The 11,772-nt window shown below is 43.1% G+C and overlaps 2 pseudogenes; both read left to right on the top strand.

Annotated features, from left to right (window-relative positions):
* Positions 1–6,796: 6,796 nt before the first annotated feature.
* LOC150068236 (olfactory receptor 7D4-like) lies at positions 6,797–7,791 on the top strand (annotated as a pseudogene).
* Positions 7,792–10,438: 2,647 nt separating this feature from the next.
* LOC150068235 (olfactory receptor 7D4-like) lies at positions 10,439–11,384 on the top strand (annotated as a pseudogene).
* The last annotated feature ends 388 nt before the right edge of the window (positions 11,385–11,772 follow it).

Here is an 11,772-nt window from a genome sequence, read left to right as displayed (position 1 = left end):
GCCTAGCATGCACGAAGATCCGGGTTCAATTCCTTGGTACCACATGCAAAGAAAAAAGCCAGAAATGGTGCTGAGGCTCAAGTGGTAGAACTCTAGCCTTGAGAAAGAACAAGGACAGTGCTCAGGACCCTGAGATCAAGCCCATGACTGGCAAAAAAAAGAAAATATATACTAATTCAGATGTTCCTTGCAAAGCCCCTTTGGCTTTCCCTGTAGATGTATGTACATCTATATTTCAAAGAAATTTTCTCGCTAACCTGAAAAGAACAACTATTCTTTTCAGTGTGAATTTTCTTAATATTCCCATTTGGATTGGTGTTGTACAAATTTCCCTGGGCGTTTCTAATTGAACATAGAAAGCACTGTTCACAATCCAAACTTACACAGTGTCCCCTTAAGTTAATTCTTCTCCTAAAACACAAAATGAGTTCTTCTTCTTCCTCCAACTTCTCCTCCTCCTCTTCTTCTGCTTCTGTTGGTGCTTGTGCTTCTACTTCTGCTTCTCCTTATTATTCTGCTTCTACTTCTGCTTCTTCCACTCCCTCTTCATCTTCTCCTACAGCCCTGGGACTTGAATTCATTGCCTGGTGCTGTCCTTGCACATTTTTGGTCAGTTTTTTCTCTGTTATTTGAGACACATCTACACAATCCCCAGAAGAGGGAGCTAATCAGAGATGAGACTCTCAGACTATAGCCTGTGCTGGCTTTAAACCCCAGTCCTCAGATCTCAGCCTGGGTTGAGAGATGTCAGTCTCCACCACTTAGCAAGACAAATAACTTCATTTTTTACTTAGCAGAAACAGAATAAACACATACAAGAATCCAAATAAAATCCCAACCCTTTCAGAAGAGCAGTTATAGCCTTACATGTGAGATTTTGTTTAAGTTTGAGGGCATTTCTTTTCCTTTTTTTTTTTTTTTTACTAATTTCTCTTTCCACTCAAGTATGAACTTGTTTCCATGATAGCTATACTAAGTGACATCCTCAGACAACAGTGTCTGAGCATGCCTGTTTCTTCTCAACCTCACCAGAATTGGTATTATAGATTTCCTTCAGCATTGACATAATACAGGATCACAATGTTTTATTGATTTGTGTATTCTATGTAGTTAAGAGGTTGACTATTACTTCATGGATTTCTTTATGGCCATTTTTACCTCTCTTAAAGATTGCTTGGCAGGGAGCAGTGGCTTACACCTGTAATCATAGCTATTCAGAAGGCTGAGATTTGAGGATTGCAGTTCAAACCCAGCCCAGACACTAAAGTCTGTGACAGTCTTATCTCCAGTTAACCCCAACAAAACCAGAAGTGGTGCTGTGACTCAAGAGGTAGGGCAGTAGGCTTGAGCTGAAGAGCTCAAGAATAGCAACTGGGCCCAGAGATCAATCCCCATGACCAAACAAAAAATAAATGAGTGAATAAATAAGTAAACATTATCTCATCAATCTTTTTTGTCATTGTAAAGTCAACTTAATTATGGACCTTTAATATTTGGTGTTGAGAGGTCTTTCTTCATCTTCTGTGCCTGGGTGACATTGTAAGTCAACATCCTATACAATTATCTCATTCTAATAAGCAGTTCCAGTGTTCTGAATAAAGTTTTGATTTGCTGCAATCTCTTTTCTCAATTTATCATCCTATTTAATAAAATATTACAGAACTTTCCAGAAAGGACTAGTCTATGCTACTTCTTCAATTATGTCCTCTAGGATTTCCTCTCTCATTTGAGCTTCAGGTGTTACAGGCTGAGATGTGAGGATGGCTATTCAGAACCAGGTTGGGCAGGAAAGTCTGTGACACTCTAATCTCTACCCATAAAACTGTGGAAGTAAGCTGGGCCTGCATTCACCCTGCCACTCACCACTGTGTCCCAGCCAGAGCAATCCATCAAGAAAGAGAAAAAGGTGCGAACAAATTGGAAAATCAAATCCCAGAATGTGGCTGTGTATACAGGATGTGACCTCCACTAAAGTAACTGCAAAGATCAGTTTTAGTGCCAGTGGCTCAAGCCTGAACCCCCAGCTACTCCACAGGCTGAGACCTGAGAGTGGACGCTCACTGTCATCCTGGGCAGGAAAACCTCCAGGACCTTATTTCCACTTAAATAAGAATAAGACAGAAGTGGAGTGGTGGCACAAGTGGTAGAGCACCAACCTTCAGTACAAAAGGTTAGGGAGAATGCCCAGGCCCTGAAATCCTGGTCCAGAACCAACACACACACACACACACACACACACACACACACACACACACACTCATGCACACACACTCCATCTTTCAATAGGATCTGGAGGGGATCATATGTTCCTGTGTTTATGTAGGGGATTTCATTTCTTTTCGTGTGTGTGTGTGTGTGTGTGTGTGTGTGTGTGTGTGTGTGTGTGTGTGTTGCTCTTGCAGCTTGAACTCAGAGCCTGGGCATTATCCAAGACTGGTTGTTTTTTAATTTATTTTTATTGTAATTAATAAAAGGGTTACATGATATTTGCCAGATAGAAGGTGCATTAATTCACATATATTGATACCCTTTCACATGTCTTGGTCCCCATTACCCACCTCTCCACCCCCCCTCCCCTCTTGGTTTTCTCCCCTTCCCTATACAATTTCAAATAACCAAATACAAACAAATCCAATATATCAGATAGCAAAGTGAAATACTGTAACAATATGAGATACCCAAGGGACAGCAAAAGAGATGAGAGATAACATAGTACATTAAGGACAACAAACGACATCGCCCCATTTGTTAGGAAATGGAAAGTCTTAGAAAAAAATCATATTAAGTGAAGTATGCCAGACTCAAAGGAAATTAGGCTCAGTGGTTCCCCTCATTTGTCATAATCAGTAGAAACCATGGGCTCTACTAGCAGAGATCTGCAATAGAGCAAAACCTTGATACACAAGGCCATATAGTATGAAGCTAATTGAAAGGACCTCCAGGATATTGAAACAAAAGCCAAGACTAGTTTTGCTCAAGGATTCTGCTCTTCTGCTTGAGCCACAGCTCCATTCTGCCTTTTTAGTGGTTCATTGAAGAGAAGACTCTACAGACTTTTCTGCCCCACTGGCTTCTAACTCTAAATCCTCACATCTCAGCCTCCTAAGTATTTCAAATTACAGGCCTGAGCCAGCAGCATCTAACTGAGACTGTTTTCTTTTCCCTTTTTCTCTTTATTTTTTTTGTGGGTCTTTGCATTTGAACTCTGAGCCTGGGTGCTGTCCCTGAGCCTTGAGCTCAAGACTACTGCCCTACTCCTTGAACCACAGACCCACTTCTGGGTTTCTGGTGGTTAATTGGAGTCACACGGTGTTCAGTCCCTGAGCTGGTTTTGAACCGAGATCCTCAGATCTCAGCTTCCTCAGTAGCTTGGATGACAGGAATGAGACACCATATCTGGCAGTGTTTTCTAAGCTTGACTTCATAGAAATCCAGCAATTGGGCCGAGGTGAGCAGTAACAGAAGGTAAGGAAGTTGGGGCTGATATGAGAGAAATGAAGATCAGAAAATACAAACGTCCAGTTCACCAGGGAAGATACATTCATTTAAAAATAATTAAATAATCATACATTGATTAAATCCACTGAACAGGGCACTGAGCTATTCTTGTGATATTCTGAGTGGATACTAAGAGTAACATATATGAGATAATAAATATAATTTTATAGGGTGCTGGGTGTCTCAGTGTGCTGCTGACCAAACAAAACATGGAATTTTTATCTATAACTTCAAAGTATAAGTCACTATTAAATAATGAATGAAAATCAAGAAATAGTTTTTCCCTGAAAGAACAAGTCATTTATATTACATGACCAAAGATTCTTCAAGACAGATGCCAAATCGATGATTTTAGTTCCTATAGACATTAATAGTTCCTTTGAGAATTCATTGTTATCTTTTTACCAAAACAAAAGGAAAAAAAAAACAAAAGAAACTGTGTTCCCCTTGGAATAAATTAATTCCTCTCACCCTGTAACTGCCTACAATAATGCAAGAAATTAACCTAAATCTGTTTATCCATGATGTCATCTTCACTTTAACTCATGGGAACAAAATGGTTTGGAGACAGGAAAGACATTTCATTTCATAAAGACAATTATTTCATGAAAGGCAATTCATTTCATGAGGACATCTTAGTACATTCATCGATTGAGTTGCAAGAAACTGCACAAGCTTCTGACTCCCTTCTCTGAATTCAGTCTCGGTCAAAACCCCAGCCAACAAACTTCTAAGGAGGAGTTGGGGAAATAAGAAATCTTCAATGATAACCAAAACAGAGAGCCATGTAAAGACAGGGGAAATGTAAATTTATGAACAACAAGACAAAAAGAAGATGGGGTGAGTAGCAGGCAATCCTCTGGAATAGTGAGGATGGGAAGGGCCAGAAGGGAGCTCACATCTGCAGGTGAGGTCCCAGAACTATAAGGCACTTGGAGTTCAGGCTTTGTGAACTCTGATTTCCTTTCTTTCTCTCATTTTCTGCAACCTAGAGCTCCTTCTTCAAGAAGTTCCTTTCTGGAAGGTTTCTCACTTTTCTTCACTCTTTCCCAATAATCAGTGTTATCTGTCAGCTTTGCTACATCTCATTATATATTTATTAATCACCCGCTAAAGCTCCACTGTGCACCAGGTATTGTCTTTTGGGTTCCAGGCCAGGGACGTGTGTGTGTGTGTGTGTGTGTGTGTGTGTGTGTGTGTGTGTGTGTGTGTGTGTCCGTGTGTGTGTCCATGTCTGTGTGTGTGTGTGTGTGCGTGTGTTTTCCTAGGCCTGGGCTGAACTCTATCCCTGGCACTGTTCTTCACCTCCTTTTACTCATGGCTAACACTCTACTACTTGAACAGCAGCTCCACTTCCAGCTTTTTCTGTCATTATTTGGAAATAAGGGTCTCAAGGACTTTCCTGCCCAGACTGGCTTTGAACAGCAATTGTCAAATCTCCGACTCCTGAATAACAATGATTACAGAGATGAAGCACCAGTGCCAACTTTGGACTTTTTTTTCTTATCCTCTCCAATATTTTGCTGGCATATTTGACTGAAAATGAATGGTTGGTTTCCCATTTGTGTCCATAACAAAATCTAGCCAACAACGGAATTATAAATAAGGAAGTATTCCCCTTTGTGGGGGGCTATGAATGTGTGTGTATGTGTCTGTCTGTGTGTCTGTCTGTCTGTGTGCCTGCATGTACATGTGGCAGTCGTGGGGCTTGAACTTTGGGTCTGGGTACTGTCCCTGAGCTTCTGAGCCATACCAAGTGTGGCTCATGTGTGGCTTTTGGTGATTAATCAGGAATGATAATCTCATGGATTTCCATGTCTGAGCTGGCTTCACACCCTGATCCTTCAATTGCAGCCTCTTAGTAGCTCGAATGCCAGCTGTGAGCCACTGGCACCCAACTTCCCTCACTTAGTTTTGCACATGCACACTGGCTTCAGTGTGCACAGAATGGATTTCTACGTATAGCAACTGGGAAAACGGGTTGTGCTGTGCTATTTCCATACAGGCATATATTGTATTTTGATCACAATAAACCCCTCTGTAGGTCTTTCTCTGGTCCATAGTCCCAGCCCCTGATTTCAACAGGGTTTGGTGGATTTTATCTTCATCTTCACATATTCTGTATTATTCAATACCACCATTCCTTCCCTGTCCATCAGGCTTGTCCCCATAAAAATTTACATTCAAAATAGATAGATAGATGCATAGATACATAGATAGATACATGGATAGAGCATTGAGCATATGAACAAAATTCATTCGGTTTATTATTGTATGATCCAATAATTTTGCTGATTTCCACATAATTTGTTCCTGCTCCAGGGCATGAAGATGTGTGATGTATATTGTATATGTGTGTGTGTGTGTGTGTGTGTGTGTGTGTGTGTGTGTGTGTGTGTCACTCCTGGGATTTAAACTCAGTATCCCTGAGACTTGTTAGTCAAGACTACCACTGAAGCCACAGCTCCAACACTTCCATTTTTTGGTGCTTCAAACTAGAGATGAGAGTCACACAGACTTTCATGCCTAGGCTGGCATTGAACCATGAACTTCAGATCTCAGCCTCCTGAGCAGCTAGCATGACAGGTATAAGCCAAAGGGCATTTCCTTAATGTATTGGGTGTTTGCAATATGTTGTTGCTTTCTCCTCTGGCACTCTTCTTTACTTGGTCATATTTTAGAAGGAATTCTCTGTCAGGAGGCATCCACAGCCATGTTGACCAACCATGCTGTCTTCCATCCACACAGGTAACAGATGTGTCGTGTTGAGAACAGTTCAGTCCAGGAACGCTGCCTGGACTCCAGGCGATGTTGCTGAATGGCATCCGGGAACTCCATGTACTGAGATCTTCCCCACAAATACTCCCATTCCAGAGATAAATGCTTGCTCCATGGCCTGCAGACAACGGTAGGGCGACTCCACGGTGATGGCCTCTCATGTCTCTTCTCACGTGGTCCACATTCACCCAGCTCCACAAGAAGTAACACAATTATACCTGGGAGTTGAAAACGCTTTCTGACTGTGGAGGTGAGGAGAAGACATGGGCAGATGAACGGACAGAGGAAGGGTGGGCAAATGCAATCCTAAAACTCAATGTACAAACGTGAAGCTAGAACTGGATAAAATGAGGGATGGAAGGGGCTGGGAGACATGAGCATGACGGGATGACACTGTACTCACAAGTCCTATGTTGAATTGAAAGCCCTGACTACAACTACTTACAAATAACTTCAAATACAACCATGTGAGCATTCACGGAACTTTTGCTTACTTGTCCCAAGGAGAACAGCCAGGACTATGACAGCCAAAAACCTCACAGGGGAATCACCATTCCTCCTCCTGGGCCTCTCAGACGACCCTCAACTCCAACCCCTGCTCTTTGGGCTCTTCCTGTCCATGTACCTGATCACTGTGCTCGGAAATTTGCTCATCATCCTGGCTGTCACCTCTGACCCCCACCTCCACACGCCCATGTACTTCTTCCTCTCCATCCTCTCCTTTGTGGACATCTGCTTCACCTCCACCACTATCCCCAAGATGCTGGTGAACATCCAGACCCAGAGGAAAGACATTTCCTACGAGGAGTGCCTCACTCAGGTGTATTTCTTCATGATGTTTGCTGGAATAGACAATTTCCTATTGACCGTGATGGCTTATGACCGTTTTGTGGCCATCTGCCACCCACTGAACTACCCGGTGATCATGAACCCTCACCTCTGTGGTCTGCTGGTGCTGGCGTCTTGGCTGGTCATGTTCTGTGTTGCCATGCTCCATATCCTGCTCCTGGTTCGCCTGACCTTCTCCGTGGGTACCGAGATCCCCCATTTCTTCTGTGAACTGGTTCAGCTTCTCGAGGTGGCCAGCTCCGATGCCCTGGTGAACACCATCTGTCTCTATGTGGTGACTACCCTGGTTTGTGCATTTCCTGCTACTGGGATCCTGTTCTCTTACCGTCAGATCCTCTCCTCTTTAATGAAGCTGCCCAACACTGTTAGCAAGCACAAAGCCTTCTCCACCTGTGGCTCTCACCTCCGCATGGTTGCCTTGTTCTATGGCACAGGCTTTGGGGTGTACCTCAGTTCGGCTGTATCTCTTTCTCCCAGATCTGGGGCCGTGGCCTCGGTGATGTACACAGTGGTCACCCCTATGCTGAACCCCTTCATCTACAGCCTGAGGAACCAGGATGTGATGGGGGCCCTGGGAAGACTCCTACGCAGAGCTTTGCCTTGTCCTAAATGGGTTCCTGACCCCAAATTAAGTGGGCACCACAAACCATAAGGAAAATGCTGTGAGTTCTCCTATCCTGGCCCTAAATATGTTTATGTGTCTGTGTCTGTGTCTGTCTGTGTGTGTCTTGTGGAAACTGAAGCTTGAATTCAGGGCACTTTTCTCTCTCATATAGCTATTTCACTGAAGGCTGGCACTCTGCCACTTGAGAAATATCTGCACTTGTGGATCTTGCTGGACAGCTGGACATAAGAAGCCCTCAGAATTGTTTGTCCATGATAACTTTGATCTGAGATCCTCAGATCTCAGCTTCTTGGGGAGCTAGGACTAGCAGATGAGAGCCACTGGCGTCTGACTGTCTAGGCTCTTTCACTGCTGTAAATGTCTTCTTTCATTGATTGTTTTAATTCCCAAAGTACGTCTGATTCCACTTGGATATGTGTGTGTTTGTTACTCTCAGTTACTTCCTCCATCATTCCTTTGAAACTTTTCTTCCCTGTAGACTGATTTAAGGGTCAGCTTTCTTCAGATTTTCCTGAGACTTCTAATTTGACATCCAGAACATTTTTTTACCAACAATACTGAGACGGTTTCCGAGAAAATCATCTTGTTGAATAATACAGTCCCGTCACTTAAAACAGTTAATATCTTGGATCTACACAAGTGTCGAGAGGAAAATCCTAACCAATCAAGACGGGTGCTTGTTTTACATCTGTAACATTTTTTCATCTGGAAAGCTTTCCTTGAACTAATTATTCCTGGGGCTGGAACTCAGGGGTTAGGTACTGTCCTTGGGCTTTTTCCTCAAGTTTAGTGCTCTACTACTTGAGCCACAGTTAGACTCTTGACCCTTCTATATGTGTGGTACTGAGGAATCGGAACTGGGTCTTCATGCATCCTAGGCAAGCACTCTAACACTAGGCAAAACTCCTGACCCCTGAAGTAGTTATTCTTACTGAGCAAATTTCTCGATGGAGGAGACAATTTAGAATGCACAATAACCAGACACCTCACACTGCACCCAGAGGGCAAACCCTGGCTCTCCTACCATTTTTTTTTCTTTTTGTTTCTTCTTCTTTCCTTTTTCCCCCCCATTCTTGGTCTTGAACTCAGGGCCTGAGCTCTCTCCCTGAGCTTCTTTTGTTCAAGCATAGCAAGCTACCTCTTTCAACTTTTTCTGTTTATATGGAATCAAACTCAGGGCTTCATGCATGCTAGGCAAGCATTCTACCAAGAAGCCACATTTCCAGCCTACCTTTTGCATGAAAACATGGTTGGATTTTCAAGAATATAATTACAGTCTAGCTTGGAAATTTTTTTCACTTGTATATGAACATCTAGAGACACTATAGCATGGTGCTTCCTTTCTGATGTAGTAGAGTAATTTACATATAAACATACATAATTTGATACATAAATATACTATATTTTCTTTTCTTTTTTTTGCCAGTTCTGAAGCTGGAACTCAGGGCCTGAGCACTGTTCCTGGCCTTTCACAAAAATATGGTGTTCTAGAACTTCCATCTTTTTCTGGTTAATTAGACATAAGCGATAAATTATATACATGTATACATATATACATATACATAGGATTACAGCCATGAGCCACCACACCCAGCTTAAGAAATCCACTTTTGCTTCCATGACTGTAATAGAAGCCAGGTGTCAGTGGCTTACCCCTGTCATTGTAGCTACTCAGGAGGCTGAGATCTGAGGATCGAGGTTCAAAGACAGTCCAAGCACAAAACTCAGTGAGACTCTTCTCTCTATGAACCACTAGAAAACTGGAAGAAGTGCTGTGCTTCAAGTGGTAGAGTGCTAACCTTGAAAAAGCCCAAGGAAAGTGCCCAGGCCCTGAGTTCAAGCCCCAGGACTGGCAAATAAAATGAATGACAGGATGTACAAGTCCTGTGAAAGAAGACACAGTGGGAGCAGAGGAAAGTGCCCAGGCCCTGAGTTCAAGCCCCAGGACTGGCAAATAAAATGAATGACAGGATGTACAAGTCCTGTGAAAGAAGGCACAGTGGGAGCAGAGGGAAGATGGATGGGGGGGTGAGAAAGGGATGCAGAATGCCAAGATACTTTACATGTATACATGCCCATGGAACAATGAAACCTGTTAGAATTCCTCTAAGAATATAGGAGGAAGGAAAGAGCAACAGGGTAAATCTAAACAGGGTATTTTATAAGCAAATAATAGGTCAAAGAAACCTACTGTATACTGACTTTCAAAAAGAGAAGACGAAAAAACTTTTAGGGAATTGGTGGCTCATACCTCTAATCCCAGGCTGAGATATGAGGTCATGGTTCAACACCAGTTGAAGCAGGTGAGTCCATGGACTCTTATCTTCAATTAACCTTGCATAAAGGTGGAAGTAGAGCTATGGCTCAAGTGGCAGTAGTGGTACAGGACTAGCGTTGAGGGAAGACAAAAGCTCAAGGACAGTCAAGGGCAGCACCCAATCCCTGAATTCAAGCCTCAGGACTAGCAAAACACAAAAACTCACAGTTAGTGAATACAAGACAGAAGATATTGACCAACATATTACAATATGAAAGTGAGTGGAGCCAATCTTGGCTGTGAAGTTCAACCCCGGGAAGCCATTAGGAATCACAAAAGGCTTCTGGAAATGGAAGGGCAAGACTACCTGAGCTGCCAGTGGGCACTGATTTAACTTTTGCTTACTTGCCCCAAAGAGAACAGCCAGGAATATGACAGCACAAAACCAAACAGGGGAATCACCATTTCTCCACCTAGGCCTCTCAGTTGACCCTCAACTCCAGCATCTGCTATTTGGGCTCTTCTTCTCCATGTACCTGATCACCATGCTCAGAAATCTGCTCATCATCCTGGCTGTCACCTCTGACCCCCAACTTGACACGCCCATGTACTTCTTCCTCTCCAACCTGTCTTTTGTAGAGATCTGTTTTACCACTACAACCGTCCCCAAGATGCTTGTGAACATCCAGACCCAGAGGAAATACATCTCCTACCCAGAGTGCCTCACTCAGGTGTATTTCTTCATCATTTTTGGTGGAATGGGAAATTTCCTATTGACTGTGATGGATTATGACCGCTTTGTGGCCATCTGTCACCCACTGAACTACCCACTTATCATGAACCCTCACTTCTGTGGCCTCCTGGTTCTGGTGTCCTGGCTTCTCATTTTCTGCATCTCACTAATCCATGTTGTACTGATGAGGAAATTAACCTTCTCCCTTGGAACCACCATCCCCCATTTCTTCTGTGAACTAGCTCAGGTTCTCCAGGTGGCCAAGTCTGACACCCTCCTCAATGACATCTGGATGTACCTGGCTTTTGTGCTGTACTATGTGTTTCCTGCCTTAGGGATCCTCTTCTCTTACCGTCAGATCCTCTCCTCTTTAATGAAGATGTCCTACACTGCTAGCAAGCAAAGCCTTCTCCACCTGTGGCTCTCACCTCTGTGTGGTCTCCTTGTTCTATGGGATAGGACTTGGGGTGTACCTCAGCTCTGCAGTGTCCTCCTCTGCCCACAGAAGCAAGGTGGCCTCGGCGATGTACACAGTGGTCACTCCCATGCTGAACCGCTTCATCTACAGCCTGAGGAACCAGGATGTGATGGGGGCTCTAGGGAGACTGCCAGGCAGAGTGGTCTCCTGTCTTGATGGATTGTGAATCAGTGAACAAAGTAGTCCACTGGAAGGGAGAAGACAAGTTGGCTGATTATCAGCATCATTGCTACTTTTCCTTCATTATAGGACTCAGGATAGACAGACAGACAGACAGACAGACAGACAGACAGACAGACAGATAGATACATGATAGATACATAGATACATAGATACATAGATAGATTTTTCCATCTAGAAAAGACATACTAATTCATGTGTTCCCTGAAAAGCCCCTTTGGCTTTCTCTGTCAATTTATGGACATCTATATTTCAAAGAAATTTACTTGCTAACCTGAAAAGAACAACATTTTTTTCAGTGTGAATTTTCTTTTTTTTATTGTAATTAGTAAAAGAGTTACATGATATTTGCCAGATAGAAGGTGCATTAATTC

The sequence above is a fragment of the Megascapheus bottae genome, chromosome 1, assembly GCF_031878675.1.
Source record: "Megascapheus bottae isolate mThoBot1 chromosome 1, mThoBot2.hap1, whole genome shotgun sequence".
NCBI lineage: Eukaryota > Metazoa > Chordata > Mammalia > Rodentia > Geomyidae > Megascapheus > Megascapheus bottae.
Note: the sequence above shows the minus strand (reverse complement) of the source record. Positions and strands in the feature narration are given on the sequence as shown.